This window comes from Protopterus annectens, chromosome 14.part0 (genome assembly GCF_019279795.1).
Source record: "Protopterus annectens isolate FY-2018-M chromosome 14.part0, PAN1.0, whole genome shotgun sequence".
NCBI lineage: Eukaryota > Metazoa > Chordata > Ceratodontiformes > Protopteridae > Protopterus > Protopterus annectens.
Window position 1 is genome coordinate 969,337,719 of NC_056748.1, and position 24,032 is coordinate 969,361,750.

A 24,032-nucleotide genomic window follows, 5' to 3' on the forward strand; every position below is an offset into this window, starting at 1 on the left:
ATGATTCTTGTTATTCCCACTAGGGTTAACATACAGTTATCAACCATGGGATAGGTAAGGCCAATATAACACCAAATGGGATAGGTTAATTCAAGCACCAAAACAGAAACTAGTTAGGCTTAAAATGGCCTGCAAGGGCAGCTAGCCTACTTCTTAACTATCCACCTATACTAAAAACACAGTTAATTTTGTGATTTTATATTTAACTGTTTTGTGTGTATGGGTAGGGGGTATTTAAGGTTTTTCATAAAAAGGACCATGCAAAACATTATTTTTGTCATACAAAATGTCCCTGTTTCCATGCCCCTTTCTGTATGAAATGTGATAATGATTAATCTATAACTATGTAAGTTATGATATGGGTTTTTCTGTCAAAAAGTAACACTTTTGAACATCATAATGTATTTTTGTAAATGAGAATTATTTAGTGAAGCTGGTTAGGCCAAGCTTGTAAGAATATACAGGCAAATGTTATGACAGATCAGCCACTCCTATACAGCAATGCATCCCATTCTGTGGCTCCTCCCTATTGTAGGTATACCCTCCATCTTGGTACCTGTCAGGCATACTCTGATACAGAACTAATAACAGCAGAAGGTGTACAAGGTTAACCTTTAACAGATTTGGTTACTTTTGGTACATTTGGTATATTTTTATATGGCAACAGAGGCACTTGATAAGTTAATATTAAGACAGGGCTGAATATAATAATGAAATGGGCAGGAGTGCTAAAATGGTAGAGTCAAGATTTCATGTTGGAAACTTAATTATAGAAAGAGAGACAGATGTATTGGAAGATACTAAGTCTATCCAGAGATACACATTGAAAATCTTAGGGAGACATGAGGGAGCAATGCTGGACTTTCCATAACCACAAACACCAGCTTATCAAAAAAGTCTTAAGGCAGTTAAATATAGCTCAAAATATTGGTTATCTTTTTAAAATAGAGGCTAGAAGTACAGTAGCAGTTAATTTATTCCTACCAAGATTTGAGGACACCCTACCAATTATCTGTCTGCTACCTGCCCCATAGCACCAAATCTCTCAGACACAACTTAATATCTCCAGCCATCTTAAATACAACAGAACTCAATCACACCTCATACAGACTACACCATATTAAACTAAACCCAAAAATACACCTTTTAAGTTTCATAACCATATCTCAACATTCTTCCAAACACTAGTAACCATAGCTACCAAAACTTGTTATGAGTGGAGACATTTATCCAAACACAGGCCCCCGCAATACCTCCTCACCACCCCATCAAATAAAAGATATAACCAATCTATCATGAAAAGTCTCTGAAATACTAATCCTAAATCTAAACCTGCAAAGCATAGTCAACAAAGTTCAAGAATTACAAGCCACCCTACCCCGTTATAACACTGATGTTGCTGCTTAAGCGTAAACCCAGTTAAAAGCAGACATTACTGACAATGAAATTACACCACTTAGTTACAACATTATTAGAGCAGACTGGAAGATAAAAAGAGGTGGATGGGTAGTCATATTATTTAAGAGCAGTCTCACACTTTTAACACAAAGCCTAAACATATATAACCTTGAAAACATAGAAATCCTACCTACTAAGCTTTAACTTAACCAAAACAAATTCATATCCATTATAGCTATGTCCCACCCAGAAATAGCCTCTCTACTACAGAGCACATCATCCAGTCTCTATCAAATTCCATAGCTCAAGAAACTATCATTATGGGTGACTTTAATATAGACTGGATGACTTGTAATTCACACAACCCTAACAATCACATCCACCTCTATGGCCTCATACAACTCATTCAAGCTCCTACATGGATAGATAAAAACCATCAGTCTATACTGGATTGGATACTAACTAACAAACCTCAGAATTATCAAATTAGTGGCTGCTTACCCGACAGAATTAGTGACCATATGCCAACCTATCTATTGAGAAAAAAACATCAGTACTGCCAAGCTTACTACCTTCTCCCAAATCTACAGTAAAAAAAAAACTTTAACCCCAAGACCTAATCAATACCCGGGTCTATATTACAACGTCGAACTGTTTTTTATCGAACACTAAAAGTCGAGAGCACTGAATGCCGAACACACGGAAGAACATTTTTTTTTCCCAGGGAAAAAAAATTGCTGGGCTGTTTTTGGGACTTTGCCATTTCCTCCACTGTGGTGTGATCTTGGAGTTGGTATCTTTAAGTAGGGAGGTGTGGGGGGGGGGTGAAGCCCCCCACTTTATGTTGTGTTTGGATTTTTTTTTTTTTTGCGGAGCAGTGATTTATTTCCCTGGGGGAAAAAAAATCACTGTTCCGTGTGTTCAACATTTACTGCTTTCGGTTTTTCGTGTTCCATAAAAGAGCATTCACTCTTTTTATCATTTGCCATCGTGATATAGACCCCAATACCCTAAAGAATGTAACTGGTCTCTACTAAAAAGCCTGCCCCTTGATGCTGCAGTAGATTATTTCACCAGTACCTTCCTTGAAATTCTAAACAAATTGGCCGCCTCAAAAAGATTCTTAAAAATGACCTTCATGACACGTGGCTTTGCTCCTGTACTACTCCAGGCTAACTAGTTTTAATAGCTTCTGGTAATACTTTTTCATAATCTATGCTCTCTTGCACATCTAGATAATCTCTAATCTCATTATTTTTTATCCAGTTTCCCCCTATAAACCCTTCCTCAGCTTACCTTGAGAAACTACAATGTCTACACTACAATCAGGAATTATATCAGATGATTGTATAATGTAAATGTCAGCTATAATAGCATAGAATGTAATGTATGGTGTACTGTATGCCTTGTATATTTTTTTAATAATTTCTTGTATAGGTTTTATATAATCTCTCTATGTGGAGCTTTTTTCCCCAGGTCTCCATAGAAAATGGGTCTTACCCCAGTTGGACTTTCCCGGCAAACAAATGCAAAATAAATAAAAATAAATGTATACATTATTTTAGCAGCAGAGAAAAACACTACAGAAGTGCCAACTGGCTGTCAGTAACTGGTAGAGCTACCTTCCTATGTAATATCCTAATTTTTAAACTGCTTAATAGAAACTTTTTCCCAGTAAAAAAAATCTAATCCATTATTACAGCAATCCCTTCTGACACAGAAACCAAGATGTCATCTTGCTATCAAAACCACACTACCCTAGCTACCTGTGAAAACGTTTAACAAATATTACACCAGCATCTTGGTATACTATGCCCAGAGACTAGAAAATTAAAGAAATGCCTTATATAAAGAAAAATAGCTGATGGTGGCATGGCCAAGATGCCAGTCTGATAACAGCAGAAATTCATAGCTCTGCTTAGATTTTAATATCCTGACAGGAAATATACTTTAATTTTTAGAAAAATCTAACTAAAAGTATACTAAAAGATAGATTAACATAGACTCTTATTATTTTCTAAAAATTAATCCATAGTCAAGATAATTTTTTAATTATTCCTGTCAAGGCGTTTTCTACTGGAGATCTCAACATGAGCAACTCAAAGAACCCACAACAGGAGAGTTCAGTGAATAAAGAACTACATCTTATAATAACAAACATCCAAGAACTGTCACTAAAAATGGACAAATTTGAAAACAAAATGAATATTATCAAACATGAATGCAGTAAATAACTGGATCTTCTAAATGGAATAGTTAAAAAACAATCTGAACAGATTCTTGCCTTAGAGGAAACAGTAACTGACCTGGATTGACAGAAAATGAACATCACAATGAATTTCTTCTGAAACAAAACACCAGTCTGATTGAGAAACTGGAAGACCTTGAAAGTAGATCAAGGAGGAATAACATAAGACTATATGGACTTCCTGAGAAAGAAGAGGGTGCTAACATGATTCAATTCCTCAATAAGTGGTTTTCATCAGCACTAAACATGCCTGAATCCCTCTCTTTTGGAATTGAGAGAGATCATTGGTCCCTGGCAAATCCAGCTTCATCTCTGAGTTCATCTAACCCCAGGTCTATAATAGTTAGATTTATTTTCACACAAGACAAGGACTTAGTGCTGAAATCAGCTTGGACTAATTCCCCTATCAAGATGGGTGAAAACGTTATTTGTTTTGACAATGACTACACCTCTACAGTCATATCCAGAAGAAAGGAGTATATTCCTCTAATTAAGTCCTTGAAAAAAGCCAGTATTAAAAGCTCAAATTATTTTTCCTGCAAGAATAAAAATCACTTTGCCAAAAGGAGCAAAGATCTTTGATTCCCCTACAAAAAGCAGTATAATTTATCCAAAAGAAGAAAATACTGTCGGACATGGAAGAAATGGAATGGTCATGCCAGAGTTTGAAGAGACAGGCAACAAAAAATGGATGGTCTGTGAAGGAAGGAGCAAACAAAACTAAGAAACTAAAGAACAAATGAATCAATTCCTTCTAATTTTAAATGCTTTGTTTTATGAATCATAATATATTTGATTTTGGAAAATTTCTATACTGTAAGGTAATGTGAATCATCTTTATTATTAACTTTCTCTTTTCCTTTCTATATCTACTTCTTCTAATTACATATAGTACGAAGTATTTAAATAACATTCTCTCTCTCTCTCCCTCTCTTCCTTCTTCCTATTCCTTTTTGTTACTAATGTTCCTTTTCTCTCTTTTCCCCACTATAAGTACTTTACATACTTTTCACTTTTAAATAAATACAAATTATATATATCTTCTAATTCTTCAATAATAGTATAATTTGACTTAATACCAAAATGCATTTTTTATAGTGGGTCAGTGGTGGGGTAACAATATGTTTTTGATTAGTGTTCCTAACTAGATGTTTTAGACTCTTTCTTTAGATACATATAAACATTAATACAGTACATTAATGGCAGTTTATAGATGGCTAAATATATGTTTTACACACACACACACACACACACACACACACACACACACACATATATATATATATATATATATATATATATATATATATATATATATATATATATATATATATATATATATATATATATATATATATATATATATATATATATATATATATATATATATATATATGTATGTATGGGTCTATATTAGAACATTGAAGTTTCACAACTTCAAATGTCCTAATATCGACCCCTATTCAGCGAACGCTGAAAACAGTGAAGCTGCAGAACACAGAATTTCTTCCTAGGGAAGGAATTTGGTTGGCTGTTCCTGTGGCTTTGCTATTTTCAGCACTGTGGTGGAAAGTTAGGGGTCAGGATCAGGTAAGTGTGCGATTGTGTGGATGTGAGGGTTAGGGCATGGGTTAGGTGAGTTAGGGTTAGGGTGTGGGTCAGGTAAGTGTGCGATTGTGTGGACGTGAGGGTTAGGGCGGGGTAGGTAAGTTAAGGTTAGGGCGCGGGTGAGGTGAGTGTGTGATAGTGACGGACCTTAGGGTTAGGGTTTGGGTTAAGGTAAGTGGATAGCTAGTGGTGTATGTACAGTTTAGTGTAGGGTTAGATGTAGGATTTTAGGTGTATCTGTGTAGATTGATGTTTGTTTGGTGTGCTTGTGTTGTGTGTATGTTTGTCGGAACAGTGAATTTTTTCCCTGGGAAAAAATTTGCTGTGTGTCAGAGTTCACTGAATAGGGGTCGATATCAGAACATTCAACATTTTAAAAATTCTATGTTCTAATATAAATTATATATATATATATATATATATATATATATATATATATATATATATATATATATATATATATATATATATATCTTAGGTTCATTTTTCCCCTCTGGTCTGGTTAATTGGTGGGTAAATGAATGAAATGTTATAAAATGATTTCTGATTTGAGGCAGCTGCTGTTTCTTCTAAATAGCTGTTTTTATATGAAAGGGTTAATTTTTTCATGATGTTGGATTTTTGTGAGGAAACTGGTAGTCTGTGAGACTGTTCTCATTGTAGGAATTCATGACATGCACTGTGTTTTTTTTTTGATTTCTGTAAACTCTAAAACCTTCAAGATTTGATTTCCAACTGAAAATGCTTTTTTCCTCAGTAAAGACAACCTCTGCTGTGCATGAGCCTATTTAGATACTTTTTAACAAGTTTATGAAGCTGCAGCTTGAGGAGACAACAGTGATGACATCACTTGACCTTTTGAACTTGTTAAATGGCTGTATTTAGATTTCTTTTCTCTTGAAATTCTGTTATCCTTCACTTAGATACTTTAAATGGTAAATAATTAGTTCTGATAAAAGTGTTTAACTCCTTTGAAAATACCTATGTTCTTTTATAAATGCATACATTCGCCAGATTCAGTGACACTTTTAGTAACTAAATGACATCAAATGAATGGGTCTACATTATAACATCGACTTTTACAAAGATCGAATGTTATAATATCGAACCCGTAATGCTGAATGCTGAAAACAGCGAAGGTGCAGGACACCAAATTCTTTCCCAGGTTAAGAATTCAGTGGGCCGTTGCTGTGGCTTCCTGTTTTCAGCGTTCGATATGTTGGAACATTACGTGTCGGGTTCAGGTAAGTGTGCGATTGTGTGTAGGTTAGGGTTAGGGGCGGGTTAGGTAAGTGTGCGGTTGTATAGGTTAGGGGGTGGGTTAGGTGAGTTAGGGTTAGGGCGTGGGTGAGGTGAGTGTGCCATAGTGATGGACCTTAGTGTTAGGGTTGGGTTAAGGTAAGTGGATAGCTAGTAGTGTATGTAAAGTTTAGTTTAGGTTTAGGTGTAGGATTTTAAGTGTATGTGTGTAGATTGCTGTTTTTTGTGTGTGTTTGTGTTGTGTGTATGTTTCTCAGAATAGCGAATTTTTTCCCTGGGAAAAAATTTGCTATTCTGTTTGATGTTTTCAGATTTTGGTGTTTTGGGTTCGATATTATAACATTCAATGCTTACGAACTTTGATGTTATAATATAGACCCAAATGAACTAGGACCTGCATTAGAAAGCTCATTATGTATATTAGCATTGGACTTAGGTTACATAAGTAACCTTTAGTAACTAAACAGAGGGTTGTGAGGCTTTTTTTGTAATAAGTGTTTTTATATATATATATATATATATATATATATATATATATATATATATTTATGGGTCTACTTTATTTGCCCGAACTTTCATTTGCCCGACCCCATTTGACCAAAATTTCATTTGACCGACACTTCATTTGACTGACAGTTCATTTGACTGACAAGCATTATTGGCAAGAAAATGGGATATGCCCCCTTCCCCACTGCAGTGCGACCCTGGAGTTAGAATATATAGTTAGGGGTGGTGTAGGGGGCACAGCCCCCTACAATGGGGGGTGTGGGGGGGGTGAAGCCTCCCAGTTACATTTCTGTTACTAAAGAATATTAAAGCAAAACTAAGCATTATAATATGAAATTAAGTGGGGAGCTTCGCCCCCCACACCCCCCACACACACCCCTAACTATATATTCTAAATCCAGGGTTGCAATGCAGTGGGGAAGGGGGCATATCCCATTTTCTTGCCAATAATGCTTGTTGGGAAATGAACTGTCGGTCAAATGAAGTATCGGTCAAATGAACTTTTGGTCATTTGGTCTCTGGAAAATGGTTGTCGGGCAAATGAAAGTTCGGGCAAATGAAGTAGACCCATATATATATATATATATATATATATATATATATATATATATATATATATATATATATATATATATATATTCAACAGATCCTTACATGAAAAATGTTAGATAGATGACTGACAATATGGTTAAAACATCTGATGTTCTGAAAAGTCTTGGAAATATTGACAATCTTCTTAACCTTCAGTTTCTAATGTTTAGACATACTTTGATCTTATGTATATTTCTGACATATCTACTTATCAGATGTGCTATTATTATATGTGACATATTCATATAGCTTCAGTTATATTGGGATACTCTCATTTTAATGTATATTTCATGGACTCAGATTTCTTTAGTTACTTTCATAATGTTTTTCTTTTTTGTTTGTATACTATATTCTAACCAGAGATGGATAATTGGTGTCTTTTGGTGTTGGAGAGGTGGTGAATGGATGGTTTAGTTAAGTTTTTAACTAAACCAGAAACTTTCTGTTTCATGTATGTGTTTGTAAATAGTTTTGGGTTTTTGAAAGTAGTGCTTAATACACGTTATACATCCATGATAAATAAATTTTCAGTAGATTTCAAGTCAAGACAGAAGAAAGGTCTTTCAGTAAGTAACAGCATGCACATTATAGTCAATGGCTTATAAATGTTTATCATTAAATATTAATGGTTTGAGCAATAATGCCAAAAGAGCTGGTTTGCTTAAATATATCAAAATGCATAAAGCCCAGATCATCTTTTTACAGGAAACCCATCTATTAAAAAAAAGACCTACAAAAATACTCATTTAATGGCAATACCATTCTGTCAGATTCATGTTTTAAGACTAAGAGAAGGGGCACTCTTATACTATGCCAAGAATTATAGTTACAATTTCAGATAAAGATGGGATGCTAAGCATGGTTATTTTGGAACTCAATTGGAAGTATTATACTTTGATTAATACATACTGGATACCAGGACTAAGTACTAAATATGTTGACAAATATCTGGATCTGATTACTTTAAATGCAAAAGGGGAAATTACAGCAACAAGTGATTTTAACTGCCTATTATCAGGCAATGATACTTCTTAAAATTGTAAAATAAATCTGTCATCTCAAGCCAAGAAGTTAAATGACTTTACAAACCAGATGAACCTTAAAGATATACATGGTCTAAGAGAACATTATTCCTTATTCTATACTAACTATTCATGTTGGTTTGGTGCACAAACAAATGCTGATAAGGTATCAAATAATATATACACAAAAAATAAGTGATGTATCTATAATGACTTGTCCACTTTCAGACCATAATGCTATAAACTTTACAATAACTACACATATGGATGATTTAAGATTTCTACAGAGAATTCCTGCTTGCATAACTAAGTTAAAAGACTTTAGTGAATGGATAATGAAAGAAATAGACATGTTTATAGAAACAAATGATAATGGTGAAGTGACTGATACTATACTATACTATGGGACACCTTTAAAGTTTATATATATGGTGGAATAAAAACTTGGTACCTTAAAAATAGGAGAGAGTGGGACAAAAAACTTTTAGACTTACAAAAAAACATAGACAAGATAAAAATAGATGCAAAACCAAATAACAAAGTAGCACATAACGAAATTACTAAGTTAAATCAAAAATACTTAGAAGTTCTGAATCATAAGGTAGCCATAAACCTGGAAAAATTGAAATTACAATCTTATGCTGTAAATCTTAAATATCTACATAAAATCATGGTAAGATCCAAAAAAAAAATAAACAATCAAAATCTTGTTAATGAGATTAAATATAAAAGTGATTGTTCAGTTAAGAGTACATGTAACTTAATGGGCATATTAGAAGTGCTCAAAAACTGCTATAAAGATATAAATAATAACACACCACCTTTGAAGACAGATAATGTAATAAATAATTTTAGTCAAGAAAATATAACTATTAAGGTGTCAACCACAGCAAAATAACATATTAAATAAACAAATAGCACTAACAGAAGTGAAAGAGCAAATAAAAAATGTAAAAGATAATAAAGCTCCAGGACTGGATGGAATAATTCCTGAACTATATAAGATTTTTCCAGAATATATAATAAAGAAAATTATGAGTGCCTTTACTATGGATAAGCAAACATGTATAACACCCCCATTGTGGAAATATTCAATTATCTCCCTCATTTTAAAACAAGGTAAGGACCCCAAATCTTGTGATTCATATAGGCCAATTTTGTTACTAAACACTGATTATAACATTTTCAAGACAATATTAGCTAATAAGATAAAGAAAACATTACCTAATCTAATACATAATGGTATAATGTATAGTAATGGTATAATGGACAGGGTTCATTCTTCATAGAAAAGTGCAAGATAACATTATTAAATTACTATCATTAATAGACGTAGCATGCAAATACAAAAAAACAACTAACTATTATCAGGCTAGGCATAGAAAAAACATTTGATTCTATTAGTTGGTCTTATCTACAAAGGATTCTGATTGGTTTTGAATTCTCCTCAGATTTTGTCAACTTATTAATGAACAATTATAGTGGGGCACAAGCTTATGTAAAAATTGATTCATGTCTATCCTCACCACAAGAAATCATCAAAGGAACTAGACAAGGTTGTCCTTTGTCACCATTATTGTTTGCTCTTTCAATGGAACCTTTTGCTACATATATCAGAAACAAGCAAAATATAAAAAAGCTTTCAAGTTAATAAGGACTATTGTCCTAAGATACAATTATTTGCTGATGATATGTTGTTAACATTGGGTGATATTGGTGGTTCTTTGCATGATGTTATAAATACCTTAGGCAAGTTTGAAAGAATTTCAGGGTTTAAATTTAATCATAATAAATCCAAAACATTACTAATTAACAAAAAGATCAACAAAATCCTAAGAGAAAATATGCTGTTTAATTGGGAGAATGATGTTTAAGGAACAGTATGGAATAAGCAGAGTTCATTGGCTTTTACATGAATTTTGCTTATTTAATAAAAAGTTTGATCATTTTTCTTATGGCATTAATCAAATATTTAATAACTTTAAAAATATAATTGATTGTAATTACAACATTAAACAATTCCTATTTCTTATATTCTCTATAGCATACTCCCCTGATTGCCTAGACTCTTTCAACATCAATGTGATGCAAAAATTAAAGGAAAATAACTTGATATCCTGGTATCAGTTTATTAAAAATAAGAGTATTAAACCACTAAACTCTTTTTATGTAGTTTTGATAATAGTCAAGACAGCTGGTTGTTTATACACTCATTACGGCAGTTTATAGAAAACAAAATGAGATTATCAATCGACCTAGAGACTGAATCTATACCTAGTTTGATCCAGCATTTTATTAGGTGTCTTGAAACGACAGATGATCAAAAATTAAGTATCTCACCTATCTGTAAGATACTAAGAGAAGAAACTTTAAAGTTTGACTCAGATTTTTGGAATTACTATGTAAAGATTGATAGAGAACAAATACCTGATGAATACAAAAACTGTTATTGAAATCTACGTATGGTACCTCTTTCTTCATTATATTGGAGATTGTATACATGGAAATTTATGAATAGGAGTTTATATACTCAAAAAGATTGTTGGAAATGTGATGAATTACTAGAAGCCAACTGGGTTCACATGTTCATTGAATGTAGAAATGTTGCTCAATACTGGAAAGGCTTCAGATATTTTGTAAAGGTTTATGGTCTGATAACTGTCATATTTCTAACTCACTAATCATATTCAATGTTCCTGTACCTAATGTAATACCTAAATCTCAGATTCAGTTACTCTGGTCAATTTTTGCAATTGCCAGAAAAGTTGTTACTTTGAACTGGAAAAGTAAACACGATTTGATGTTTAAAGAGTTTATTAATTTAGCAAAAGTTGTTAGTAAAAAAGAACTGCAAACCATTTGTTATAGAACTCATTATTCATAAAAAAATAGCATGGCAAAAATTGGAAAACCTTTTGAACAAATACTGAAAACTTCTCATGGATAAAATGATTGTTTATCATGGATAAATTTAAATATTGTAAATAGTTTTGTTATTGTTTTAATGTATTTGTTATATGTACATTTGCGTATGTTTATAATGAAAACAAAATAAAAATGTTTTGGAAAGTAAAAAGAAAAATAGCTGATGGAATTCTTATAAAAAGAATTTAACTGCAGCTTTTTAAGAGGTTCAGGATAGTTTCCTGTGGACACATGCTACACTTCACCTCAAAATGGTCTGTGACAATGACTATTCAGTTTGCTCTAAAGCATGTACTACAGGCTATCTGACATTTCAGCTGTGGAATAATTCAGATGAGACTATGAAATTGCAAGCTGCTATGGCACTGATGTGCATAATCTCTCTATGTAAACAACCTGATCTGCATATATTGAATGATTTGTGTTTTGTATGAATACTATCTATTCTAGATTTCATCTGTTTATATTGCGCATGTATTGTTTTCTAGTACAAGTGCTTGAATCCTAAGCACTCAGTGAACACTGTCTTAAAGCCAGAGACTCCAGCATCTTGCAACTCATACAGACTGCCAATTGCACTCAAACTCAAATATGAGTTTGGATGAGCAACTACTGAAACGTATGCAAACACATTGTTTGAGTTAGAGAGAGTTAAGTGCAGCAGCCTCACGGGGGTGGGAGTACAAATTGAGCTTTCAGGCAGGGATCATGAAGGCGATTTAGATTTAAGAAGGGAGAAGGGAGTTTCAGACTTAGGGAGCAGGAGGTGAGTTTTTGGGTTGGGTAGTTAGAAGGGAGTTTTAGATTTAGGGACTGGGAGGAGACTTTAGAGTTAGAAACTAGCAGGGAGAGATTAAGGATAGGGATCAATTGGTGAGTTTAGATTTAGGGTGGGGATTGGAGTTTTCAGTTAATGTTTAAGGAGTGATTGGAGACTATAAGGTAAGAGCTGGGGAGTGAACTTTAGGGTTTAGAAAATGATTGAAAATTTTAGGTTTAGGGAGGGGAAGTGTAATTTTAGAGTGAGATAGTGAGAACTTGGTTTAGGAAATGGGTGGCAGTTTTAGGGTTAAAGTTAGGGCTTTGGTTGTGCTGTACATTTTAATAGTGTTGAGTACTGAGAGGGCTTAGCAGTTTAGTAAGATTAGGCTAGTGGGAGTTAAACCATGTGACTTTCCAAGTTAGGGGCAGTTTGTAACTGTGTCACAACCTGCTAGCACACAGGCAATTGTAATAGATGCATATATATTGCATGATGTCCACTGCCTTGTATAATATTGCTTTTCAACTGTTGTATTTTACTTCTTTATAATCTGTTTTACCTTTGTTCTGTTGTATCTTTGCTTTCTGGCTTGGGTCTTGACTGATAAGGGTCCAAGGACAAACCCACTCATGCATTCAACACACAATCAATCAGCCCATAAATCAGTAAAAAAATAAAGTTCACAAACATGGCAGTGGATGTCTAGTCCATCCTTCTTTAAGAAGTAATAGGTCAAAAACAAGGAAAGAAATTCAAAAAATTCTGAAAATGTTACAATGCAATTATATGAGGAAATGGGAAAAATAAACTTAGGATTTGTAGCTCATCTGATAGGTCATAAGATCATAAGAAGTTACTAGGCTAATGGTCCTAGGGCCCTTACAAGTATAGGTAAGTTGTACCCTTATTTCCATGATCTGCACCTATTGCCCCTTTCCAAGAAGGACACAGGTCAAACCCCCGGGGTGAATTTATGGTCACCTATCTAATTGTCCAGATTGCATTTGAAGAGGGTCAATGAGATGCTCTGTTTGACATGAAGTGGGAGTCTGTTCCAAAGGTGTGGTAACCTCTGGGAGACAAATCTGTCCCTGAAGCAGATTCTATTAATGTCACATACCAGGTTAAAGTCTTTAGAGTGAATAACCTGTGTACCATTTGACTTGCAAATATGCAGCATTTCCAATAAAGCAGGGTTAGAGATTGCCTTATATGGAAGGCAGAGATTGCTTCTGGGTAGTCTGTATGAAAAGTGACGGTGATTTCAGATGATCCACATAGGACAGATGCTGAAGACCTTGAATTTTCCTTGCGAGAAACCTTTGTAGTCTGTTCAATTGCTGCAGGTGCTTGAAAAAGTACATACCAAAAGGGGCGTTGTACTCAATTATTGGCCTGATGAGGGAAAAGTACAGGGAGGTTATAACTTCTTTTTTTTTCCACTTTCACTTCATTTACTTAAAGAAAAAGTGAATGAAGTTATCTGTTATGTATCATTTTTTTTCTGTGGAACTGCTATGTCCAGGTGTGTTAGGTATTTTTCCATTTTGTGTGCTTATTATATTATTATAGCTTTGTGGGCAGCCACAGTGGTGCAGCGGTTAACATTGCCACCTCACAGCAAGAGGTTCTCCGGATTGATTCTTGGTTGGGGTGCCTTCTGTCTGGAGTTTGCATGTCCTCCCTGTGGTCGCATGGGTTTCCTCCGGTGCTACGGTTTCCTCCCACATCCCAAAGACATGCTGTAGATGGATTGGGCACTCTAAATTGGCCCTAAGTGTGAGTGTGTGCATGTGTGGGCCTTCTGTGGAAGGTTGGGTGCCAGGCTGGCAACTCAACACTGTAAAACTCTACTGCCAATCATGAGCGGCCAGGTGATCCGCTGTGTCGACCCCTAACAAAAAGCCGAAAAAAGAAAAAGAAGATTATATTATCATAGCTTTGTAATCTTTCTTGGGAGTGCTGGGCTACAGTTTGCGGGTATATTAAATTGCAGTGCATCCTTCTTGACTGTACCTGATTTTGCAGAATATCCTTGAGTCTATCTCATATTTTTTCACTGTCCGTTGTAAATGCTTTTGATTCCCTGGTAAATTACTGTATTTTACAAGTCAATCAGTAATGCCACACATTAGCGTTTTGTAATTCTTATTCTAAAGAAATTGCATATTGATATAACACCTGTTGTTCTGGTAACTTTCTAATCTAAGGATTTGAATTGCTAAAGGTTATTTAAAACCCTGATGTGATTTGGAAATTTGCTCCATGCCTTGGAGATAGCAACAGAGAATAGTGAGCCACCATAATAATTATTAGATTTATTATCAAATGTTATTTCAAGTTTTGAGGATCTTAGGGTTCTGTCTGGTACATGCCATTGGGTGAAATTTGACTTTGTGTGTGTGTGTGTGTGTGTGTGTGTGTGTGTGTGTGTGTGTGTGTGTGTGTGTGTGTGTGTGTGTGTGTGTGTGTTCTAAGTGGATGGTGAAGCATTTTGTGTGTTTTGAGTCGTTGGAAGAGGGTAATGTGTCAAGGACGTTTAAGCCAATTGAGGGTATTGTGTGTCGTGTAGTGGTGGAAGCAGTTTGGAATGCTGCAAGTGAATTTTATTGTTGGTGCTTTCTAGTTTGTGTTTGGTGGAAGAGTTGAGATTTGTGAATATTGCTGAGGCATGTATGATGGTAGGAAGAAGAAGCTATTTTTTTTTTGTTTTTTTACTATAATCTCGTAGCAGGTGCTTTACTCTATAGACAGCCTAGTTTGCAGTGTGTCTTTTTGAATACAATGCCAATGTGCAGATCAAATTTTAAATTATCAATGATATCTCTTAGTAATTTTGTGTTGGTGATGTTTCAATTTTTGTTTTGATTTATGTTTTTGGGAAGGAATAGGATTAGTTTGGTTTTGTTGGGGTTTAAGAGCAATTCACATTTATTTAGCTAGGTTTCAATAGAGGTGAAAACTTCCTGTCTGATAGTTTCTAAGGTGGTACCATTTAACTAAATACTTAATTTCATTTTGAACTATAACTGTTTACTACTATTGTTAAACAAAACCTTCCTATACTTCTTGTAACTTGTATTTAATTGTTTTTAATTGTTTTTATTGTGCAGCTTTTCTCCCAGGGCCTCTGCCGAAAAAGCACCTATGTCCAGTCAGATTTTCCCTATCAGAAAAATGTAAATAAATAAATAAATAATAGTTGGGTCTGAGCAAACTAAACCTGAGTTGCCAGCATATTTTTTTATGGTTGTGAGTTTTGAATCCTTGTGCATGTTGTTATCGAAAATATTGGAAAATACTGACCCAAGTATGGAACCTTGGGGGACCCCTGTAGTGATTTGAAGGAATATGGAGTGGGAGTCATTCCATTTTACAGATTGGGTGCAATTGTGTAGGTAGCTGGTGAACCAGCTAGTTGAGAGGGTTGTGAGGCCTATAAGATTTATTCTTTGGAGAAGTAGTTGAAATGAGACCATGTTGATAGCTTTTCATAAGACCAAAAAGAGGGTGGAAACAAAATTGCTTGAGTTTTTCTTTGATTAATGGTTTCTAGGAAATGTAGGAGGGCAGTTTTTGTGGTGTGGTGGGTGTCAAAAGCTATATTGGGCAGGAGAAGGTAACTGGTTCTGAAGTAGAAAGGCTAGGAATTTATGATGTATGCATTTTTTCAAGTTCTTTGGAGAGGGGAGGAGGGATTGCTTCATGGTGATAATTTGACAGCTTGGTGGATGTGCCACATTTGTGTAATGGGATTAAAAAGGAAGCATTCCATAGGGCTGGGATGCAGTTTTCTGTAAAGGATCTGTTACTTAGGGGATTGCAGGCTGGTGTAATGGTTAAGGTGTTTACCTCACAAGCACAAGGTACAGGGTTTGATTCTCAACTTTCAAAAGGAAATTGGCTAGGCTTAAAGTGATAGCCTGTACTTGCCTATGAAGTCATGGGGTTATGAACCTAGGATAAAAACAGAGTAGCAAATCATGTCAGCAGCTATAGTGAGGTGTTTAGATGGCAGGTTGTCAGGAGCTAGTGTTGTGGGTTTCAGTTTTTTTATATATTTTTTGATGATATTTGTCTGGATGTTTTTTACATTGAGTTGGGGTGAGAAGCTATGGTAGGGAGGGTTTGCAGAGGTGGGTATAGGTTATTATTGTCTGAGTTAAGTAGAGTACTGGACATGAGGTGTTTGTTGAATTTGTCTGCAATATTCCTGCTGGTTTCAGATGGGAAAGGATTTGGGGTGGGTTTTCTGCTTGGTTTTAGGAGGTTGTTTAAATTTTGTCAAAATCATTTTTTTTTTGTATGTGTGGTCTGGTTTGTGGAGAAGAACTTTTTTTTATCATAACAATGTGTGCCTTTGTGCAGTTTCTAAGACATCAATATCTATCTCTAGTTAGGATTGGGTCCTAGTTTTTTGTCCAGGCCTTGTCTCTGTCTATCATGAGTTGATGGACTAGACACGGGGCATAATTTATTTTCACTTTTTTATGCCTCACTGAGGCTTGCTGGTTTAGTATGGTTAATATGGATTTATTTAAGTGACAAACAGTTTCATATAGAGGGTCATATTTGAGGGGTTTCCAAAAACATTGTTTAAGTGTGTCAGTACATATGAATTTTACCAAAATTAATTATCCTTCTCACAGAGTTGAAGTATAGGGGTTTGAGGACTTGTGGTGGAGTGATCATCACTGAGAGAGACTTGCAGGGTGCTTGTTAGCGTAATTTTTTAGGATTGTTTGAAAGTATGCAGTCAAGTATGAATTTTTTTGGATACGTTGTCAAATTAGGTTGGTAGTTGGATCATCTGAGTAAAATGATAGAGGGCAAGATTCGATAAATCTTACACAGAGCTAGTCTCCATTTAAGCATAGTGGAACTGTTCGAATATGGAATTTGGAACTTGTGTGATCCAGTAAACAAGGCTGGCGATGTGCACGGGCCTCCCAGCTCTATTCTGACATGGAAACCATGGAATAATGCAAATCACCTCATAAGCTGGTAAAAGCTATGCAAATGAGGTGAATTACCAATCCAGCAAGCAGACAGGCATCCTTGTTGGTGGTGCGCTCACAGAAGAAATATATTCGGTTACTAACCATGGACATTTCTGCAAAAATATGCAATAAAACCTATGGCCATTGGCATGCAAAAGTGTTTTAAAATTGCAAAAATCATTTTTTTTTGGCTGATTTCAACCTTTTAAGCAGAGCGCAGCGGCGCACAAATGTGATCATGCAGAAAAAAAAAACATAAAAAAGTCAATAAAATGTGAAACATTAATTTTGCCATGTTACTGGGCAGCATGCAGACTCATAACAATAACAGGTAACAGTGGTTGCTAAGGACATAGGCTTTGATGTAGTGGTGTAACTAGGGTATAAGCCAGTAGGGGTATGTAAATGAGCTAAATGTACTGAATAGCAAAATGAGAGACTGTGTCCATGGGTACCTAACTGTGCAGAGGCTATAATGATGTGGTGTAAGCAGAAGAAGCAGCTGACATGAAAAGGAGGTGTGTCATGCTTGGTATAAGCACATTGGTGCTCCATGGCTCCTATTTGCGTTCAGCTAAGCAGAGCTATGCAAGGGGGTGTGTCTGAGGCTGCATAGTTATGCTTAGCTGGTTCAAGAAATGATAACCATGTTTGTGTCCAGGGGGAGGGCTTTTTTTGCTCAGCAATGTTTACACTAGCTAAAATAGTTTGTGTGATGCACCATGGGACTTAAACACAGTGGAAATAGAGAAAAAAAAGGAAATAGCAGAATAAAGTAAATGAACTACAAATCACTAATATGGACCCTGCCACTCATAGTGGACCATTCAGACCCCTCAATAATATAGCTGGCAAATGGAATTTATCATAGTCAGCCAATCATACATTCAGCATCTGCAGCACACCAGTATAAAGTATGCAAACACCTTTCAGTCTGGTTTTTCCCACAATCTCTGCACCACTGGTGTACACACCTGCTACAGATTGAGGGCAGTGATGAGGATAATGCTGACAACCAGCTCAGACCGAGGAGGGGAAGAGTGTTCAGACACAGGGTAACCTTCCAGGGGCTACATGATCTGGAGATACTAGAGCATTACAGGTTGGACAGGTTGGACAGGGACATACTTCAGCAACTCACCGAGCTCTGCCGGCCTCACCTCAGACCCAGAGACAACAGAGGGGGAACCCATCCAGTGGAAACTAAGGTATGTGTAGCCTTAAGAATACTAGCTACAGGTACTTTCCAAAGACCTACTGGGGACATCATGGGAGTCTCACACCATGTGCAGCCAGGGTATTCCACCAGTTCCTGGATGCCATGTGACCACATACTGGTGAGCACATTTATTTCCCCAGCACCCGTAAGGAGAGGACCATCAATATGTGTCTCTTCCACCATGTAGCAGACTACACAGAGGTACTGGGTGCCATAAACTGCACTCACATCCACATCAAACACCACACCTGGTAGAGTGTATGTCAACCCCAAGGGCTATCTCTCCATCAACTGCCAGGTCATGTGCAATGCCCAGGTCATTATCATGAATGTGTGCTTTAGGAGCTCTGGCAGCTATCATGGCACCCACATCTGGCATGCCTTGAAGCTGTACCAGGCATTTGCCAGGGGGGATATCCCATATGGCCATCTTGTGAGGGATGCTGGCTATGCACAGGAACTGTGGATGATGACACCCATCAGAAATGCACACACACACCCACTAAGGAACATTATAGAGTGTGTGTTTGGGATGCTCAAGTCATGGTTCCGTTGCCTTGACATAATTTGGTGGAGCCTTACAGTACTCTCCAGCCACATGTGCGCACATGTTCATAGTATGTGTCGTGCTACACAATGTGATCCTGCGGAAACAGCTGCGGCAGGAACATCACAGGGAAGGGGTACACAGTTCCCCACCATTGTCAAGGCCTCCACAGGCACAGGGGAACTCAGATGAGGAACTCCCTGAGCCTGCTCTTGTAGGCAGATGTAGGTGTGCCCAGTATGCCCTGGTCTTGGCAAAGAGGCAATGCATAGCACATAAACTGACACCCTAGGGACCCAAGGACTGACACCTCTCCCCTACTTGCACACACAATAAAATGGATGCCACACACATGACACTACCTGTACTTTACCATGTATAGGCCATGTACTGTGTGCATCTGACGGAGTCAGCTCTCAAGCACTGTCCTCACAACTGCGCAGGCACAAGGTAAGTCACACTTCTTAACAATAGTTGAATGTAGTAGTACATTTTGGTAGCATATCTCAGATATTGCTGAATGCATGCAAGGGAATGGGGTGGCCTACCAAGATAGCAGCAGACAACTGACAGCTATGTGGGACAACAGGAAATGTCTGCCCAATACTGGCTTCTGCAGAGTATGCAGTAGTCCCCTAACTGACAAAACTCACTGCAGTGTATGTGGGGAACAGATAAACTGGGGGCTCATAGGTCACATGAATGGATGTCAATATTGGGGTCCCATACTCACCCCTCAGCCACTCCCAGCAACTCAGACATAGAAATCCATGAAGAAATGTCTGGCAAAGGCCCACAAATAGGGACAATGATGAAATAGTCCTCTTACAGACTTATGCAGTGATATCACAGCGGATCTTGCATTTGCATGAAGTTTCTGAAGGGTATGAAGTCTGAAACTCAAATGTCTGCCATTACATCCTAACCTTCGGTCTTTAGTGATATGACAGTATTCTCCAAGACAGGCACAACACTATGCTAAATGGTGTCAAAAAGTAAAGCCAACATCTGCATAGTCAGTGCAAATGTGCACAGTTGACAGGTATGCCCCCCAACATAACTGTGTCCCCATAGAAATGCAGTAACATGTATGTTTGTAGGGTAGCAGCAGCAGAGCACACATTGCCAGGGTTGTCCCAATCAACTTGATAACTTGTTGCACATCCACAATATGCAGGGGTCAAAATGCTATGTATATGTGGGGTTAATACTGTCAGGAAGTGGGCAGCACATACTCTTGGCTGTTTTTGCTTAGTGGCCAATGTACACTACTGTGGTTGACAGAGTCCATGTTCCAAGACATTCTTTGCCAACTATTTTGCATGTCAGCTATACCTACAGTAAGACTTGTCCATCTTTCCTGCAGTAATGAATATTGACTTCTGGACAGTATGTACAAGTCATGGACAGTACACAGCTCAGAGTAGCCTATAGAGTGCCTAGCATACCTCTCAACTGTACAGATGCCTGCAGAATGTCCAGAGTTTTGCATCATAATTTTGATGTTTGTCATGAAATTGTGGCATTCTGGCAAATCATTAAAGACTAAAGTCAGAAAATAATGAACAGATTTTAGTATCAGACTTCATATCCTTTAGAAAAATGCATGCTGATGCATAACCTGTTATTGTAGCAGCTATCTAAGTTTGTAAGGGCAATATTTAACACCTGTTCATATTTTTGGCCCTTTGTCACCAAATTATTTATGGCTTTCTCCAGATTTCTGGCTCTAAGTGGTTTAAAGGTACTGTACCTGAGCAAGAAATCTGGACACGGTCATAAATAAAAGTGGGATAAAGTAGTAGTAGAACAGCAGGTACCTGAAAGTTACTGTACTGCCAAGTTATAAATGGCTGCCACCTTACTGTGTCAGCACTGACAACAAGTCACAGGCCACAATCCATACCCCAGGAATGACAGTCAGTCACAGAAGGACCACAGGTATGCTACGTATATCTGTTATACTTGTCCTAACATTGAATTTGCCTGCCGAACTATTTGCAGAACAACAAAGGCTCATGTCAAAACATCAGTGACAGACAGTGGAGATGCAGATGTCATACCCATAAAAAAGCAAGCAAATACCAAACTGGTTCCCAACTGTCTATGTTTGGCAGAGCATTATTAATACCCTGTCCCCATTTGTTGGCCTGTGTCTGACTGTCATATATAGGCTTGTTCAGATGTCAGTTTGTGACAGGTTGACAGCTAGGGCCAACATGTAGCCTCATAATAACATAGCAACACAAACTGTCTGAAGTATTATCATTATGGATTATCATGGATTATCATGGACCTCATTAACAGGGACATTGGCAAACTCCAAAAACCTGACCTCACACAGTCTTCCTTTCTCAAGGGGAGGTATGTCAGTGAACTCTGGATGACTTCCCTGAGACAGCCAACAAAGGCATGGATGATGGAAAGGTGGTGCACTATGGCCACCTTGATCCAGCCAAAGCCCTACACACTATTCCCCACATGGCCATAGTACATAAACTCTGTCAACTAGGCAGCAATCCATGTGTTTCCAAATAGTAGCAAGCTAGTTCATTGACAGGACTCGAATAATCATAATAGGGGTAGCCAAGTCAAGCAATACTCCTGTAATGAGTGGTATACCACAAGGATCAGTCTGGGGGCCTCTGGTGTATGGGATATACTTCCCTGAGCTGCAGGCCAAAAATACTGGCCTATGGATGACCAGGTTGGCAGATGACTGCAAGCTGGGAACAGTCATCAATACCCAAAATGATGTGGAGTCCTACAACAGGGCTCACCAAAACAAATGACTACTACCAGAAACATGGCCTCAAGCTGAATGCCTGCAGATGCATCATCATCCCTTTTGGGGAGACTGATGTCTCCACATATTATCACTTTAACAACAATGTCCTACTTACACAATCAGTAGTGAGGGATTTGGCCACCCTGGTTGATAGCAACCTGAAGTCTGAGCACCATGTTGCTTCTGCTTTACAGAAAGCTTCATAGATGGGCCAATACAAAAGTAAGGGAATCTCATCCAGGCACAAAGAGGTCATAACATCCATGTATTCTAACCTTATAAGGCCAATTATGTTGTACAATTCCCCCTTCAGCATGTACATCGCAAAGCACATGCAGCAGCTGGAGAGACCACAGAGGTCCCTCAACTGGAGAATCCAGGACCCCAAACACCTACCCTACACAGATGGACTAACAGCACTGTTCCTCTACTCAGTTCCATACAGACTCCTCAGAGGTGTCCTCTGTCTGGCATACAAAGCAATCCACACTCTGCCTTGATGGGACTGTTGCACATCTGAAAGGCAAGGCACACTCGATCAACATGTAGGCGCAGCATCGGCCTGGTCTGTGATATCAATAGGGCTTGTTGGTGTGACAGATATTTGTCCCACACACTCCCCCATCTGTGGAATACACACCCTGTTCACATCAAGCTGAGGGCCTCAATACCCCTTGTGAAGTACTCCCTGTACAACTGCATGGGAAACAGAAAATGCAGTCCTGTGATTCCACCTGTGTACTTGCTGGACTGGGGCTCTGGGTGCTGACATGTCTTAACATGAGCTACACTCTCATCTGCGAGGGTTATTATAAGGGCTTCAGGGCCAATAGTCTAGTAAACTCATATCAGCCTGTCACCCATACTTCTAAACCTCTTAGAGCAAGAAATCTGGACACGGTCATAAATAAAAGTGGGACAAAGGCCCAAAAAATAAGGACATTGCTTAAAACCATTGCTCCCACAAACTTAGAAAGTTGATGAAATAACAGGTTTTGCATTAGCATGAATTTTCTGAAGGTTATGAAGTCTGAAACTCAAATGTTCTGTCATTATTTTTAACTTCAGTCTTTAATCATTTGCCACTAACTTGCCAGAAAAACCACAATGTTATGAAACACAGACCAAAAATATGAGACAAACATCTGGACATTCTTCAAAAAACTATACAGTTGATTAGTATGAGTCACACCAGGATATGACTTTTCAGTTAAGTATAAAAACACACAAGCAGCTGATCCCCAGCCAGTATATCACTGAGGTGCTGGACTGTTTTCACAGCTTCATCAGCCAATTGGCTCTAGCCACACATCTCAACTGGCTGGATTGGGCACACATATATATAGTTTGGCTCATAATTTTGATCTGTGCATCATACATCTTGCATTTTTCAAAGTAAGTCACTGTGTTGATCTAAGGATTTCTGTCAGTAAGTAATGACACAATACATTTCAGTGTCATATGTCATATATGTCAGAAAATGTCTGCTACAACAAATCCTGTTACATTAGCAAATTTCCACATAAATAAGAGAAATATTTACAGTCTCACCATATGTTTGGGACATTGTTCCCCCATTTTGACAGGCTATCTCCAGATTCCTTGCACTAGCAGGTTGAGAGGTATGGCTGTAGCACACAAAACCCCAGACCAGAGTACATCTATCTCTGGAATGGAGTCCCACTCTTACTATAGAAGGTCATACTGGGCATGCTCCCACACTTGGAGAATTACAGCCCATGTCTAAACCCACATTGGACTATATAACTGTATTGTGCATAGATGTCTTTGCATACAGATAGCTATGTACACCTTAACTGACTCTACCCACACCCATCAAACAGCATTACCCTCAGCTAACTGTAGGCGGCCCATATGTGATATATCTGCATCTGTTGCATGTGGTACACAGACATATATATGGGCAACATAGAGCAATATTGCAAGCATACACACACACAGACATGGGGAAGAGAGAGACAGACAGTGATAGCAAGAGACACAGGGTTACACACAGAGACTGAGTCATAGACAGGGATACCATGAAAGGCATAGAGTGATGTCCTGCTGTGGACAGTTGAATACCAGTTGTAACCAGTTGCATGTGCCTGCATGAAGGTGAGCTCCATTGTGTAATAGTACTGAGATAGGTGTTG